This window comes from Drosophila miranda, chromosome 3, assembly GCF_003369915.1.
Source record: "Drosophila miranda strain MSH22 chromosome 3, D.miranda_PacBio2.1, whole genome shotgun sequence".
NCBI lineage: Eukaryota > Metazoa > Arthropoda > Insecta > Diptera > Drosophilidae > Drosophila > Drosophila miranda.
Genome location: NC_046676.1, coordinates 8,488,922 through 8,491,753, shown reverse-complemented (window position 1 = coordinate 8,491,753; position 2,832 = coordinate 8,488,922).

The window sequence follows — 2,832 nt, the reverse complement described above, 5'->3', positions numbered from 1 at the left end:
AAGTTGCGCATACGCCACGTTGTGCAGTTACGGACTGAAAAGAGTTGATGAGAACCCCTGGGATCATGCAAGACAGTAGAAAACAGTAGAAGTAAAGACTAATAACCGAGTACAGTGAGCATTCCTGATGAGGAAAAAACTTAACGCCAATCTATGTGGTGTCTAAATAGTGAAAATATTTTAGATGAAGTATAAGAAGATTGACTAAGATGCACCTAACATAGGCTAGATAAACGCTATGCAAGAGGGACCGAGGAAATTCCGAGAGATCTGAAATCGAATATATGCTGGCCTGTACCATATATATGCGTGTGGAGAATCTCTTCAGAATCCAATGATTGAAAAGAAGCGTAGTATAAATAAAGAACTCGGCTTTTATCCAGTGAGCCCCGGGCTAAGGTTCGGGGGTTCGGGCCCATTAGATCAGTCTGGACAATGCCCACTGTGGCTAGCATTCATTTCCATCACCATCGCATCCCTTCACAGTGTTTATATTGCTTTTTTGTACACCTTTTAGAGAATGTTTTGTGTGTTTGTGGGTGACTCCTTGCGGATGATCATTTGTATCTGTCATGGGCAGCGGCCAGAGGGCCCTCGTTAGCATATGCCAGAGGTTTTGTGAGGGTGTGTCTGTGAGGGTGTGTCTGTGTGTGTTGGTGAGATGTATATATGTGTGCAACAGTCGGCCTAGAGCTACTTAATCATATATCATATATGTATAATGCCTTTCTTTCATATACTCGTATGTAGAGAAGAGGTTGCTTGTATATATAATGAATTCTGTTTACCTTCTCCTGGTTTCGGTTTGCTATTTTATTGGGACTCGGAGAACTCCTCCTGCTGCTGATTTTAATATTTTACTGAGAGGGGAGTTCCGGGGCTTGTTGCATCTTTTCTTTATATAAATGTAAATATCGTAACATAATCAGTATGCCGTATATATGTATATGTATGCTAAATTTATATTTAATTTACTCATTTTACACCTGTCGAGCTCTCAGTTTACAGTTTTCCGCTTTCCGCTTGCCATTTTCCATTTTCCACTTTCAGTTTTCTGTTTTACTTTAAAAATTTAACCATTTCTTTCACTAAAAACTTAGCGTAAAAAGTTAACAGTAGATATATCTATATATGTGTTTGTTTCTTGTATATATATATCATATATCATATATAGATACACTTTGTTGCCGCGTCCTCCGCTCTAGCCAACTCAACGTCACTGTATATTATTTAATAGATTAGCTTTCCTCCTCTTTCCTCCATTCTGTATTTAGTTTTTAACAAAGTTTGGTTTTGGGGATTGGATTGGTTTTGTTTTGTTTTGTTTTATTTCAAGTTTGAAAGCTGCTCCCTTGCTTTGTATAAACTAAAACTAGTTCCGTATTCGCTATAATGTATATGTGGTTTGTATATATATAAAGTATTCTTAGTTTCATTCAATTGGTTTTTTGTTTTTTATTTTTTATTTTTTTTACTTGTTATATCTGTTATTTTTCTAAGGCCAAAAATGTCGAACTGAAATTTCGTCCAATCGATTGACTGCACCAAAAACACACAGAGTTTCGCAATTGAAGTACAAATTGTCGTCCCTGTCCCCAGTTCTATGTTGGCTAGTGTAAGCTTTGCTGCGCGCGGTTGTGTGTGTGTGTGGTTGTGGGTGTGGAAAGGATCTCAGCGAAAACTCACAAAAATTATTACTGCGCTTTTCTATATATTTTTGTTTTTTCTTTTTTTTTTGTGGAATTGCAAAATGTAATTTATTGGTATTTTTTCTTTTTTGTTTTTTTTTGTTGTTGGTTTTTGTTGTTGTTGTGTATACATTTTAATCATAATTTTCCTTGTTACTCGTATAATTAATGGTAATTAATAATTATGCCTGCCTGCTGAATTTTTGTTTTACGTTCACCAAAAACTATTTTGATTTTGTTTTAATTTTAAATTTAGTACAAAATGACAGTGTAGCAGGCTGATGGGAAGGGGGGGGCATAAGCGGGTGTGGGAAGGGGGAAAAGGGAAGGTAGGGGGGGGTATTTAAGACACACCAATTATCACCTACTATCCAATTGTTTTTGTTGTTGGTTTCTTTATTTACTAAGTTTAACTAATTTATATAATGTAAGCATGTTTTCTGTGTGTGTGTGTGTGTGTGTGTGTGTGTGTGTGTATCGTCTTTGTAAAGTCAGTCAGTTATATAAATGTATATATATTTATGTATATATCAACCAAAAAGTTGCCGTTTCTTTTGTCTTTCTAATTTTTGAAGATTTTCTTTCATTTTTTGTTTTTTTTTTTGGGCTTTGTGAAGGCGTGAGTGGGGCGTGGGGCGAGGGGCGAGGGGTGAGGGGGGCATGCTGTCAGGGTCCGTCCGTCAGTCTGTTTTGATTTATTAATTTTTGTTTTTGTATTTAAGTTTTTATCTTATAAACAATAAAAGTTTCGTAATTATGCGTAGGATTTCATATCAAAAATTGTTGGTTTTTCTTGTTGTTTTATCTTTTTCTTTATTTTTACTAAACCTTGGAACCGGATTGGGATTTGTCTATCATTTATATATATATATATATATATATATATATATATATATTTGTATATATATAGTGCTATATATACGTGTGTGTGTATGTACGTAATTATTTTATATATAAGAAATTAATAAAAAAAAAATTGTTTTTAAACAAAAATATTGCATACTTTTATGTGCTTGCTTGAATTTTCTTATTTGTTTTTCTGCATTCCGCTTTCTTCTCTCGATTCTGTATTCTCTTATCCTCCTATCCGCTTATCCGTTTATTCTATCCTCTCCGTCATCGTCTAATGTAAAATGTAAAAACG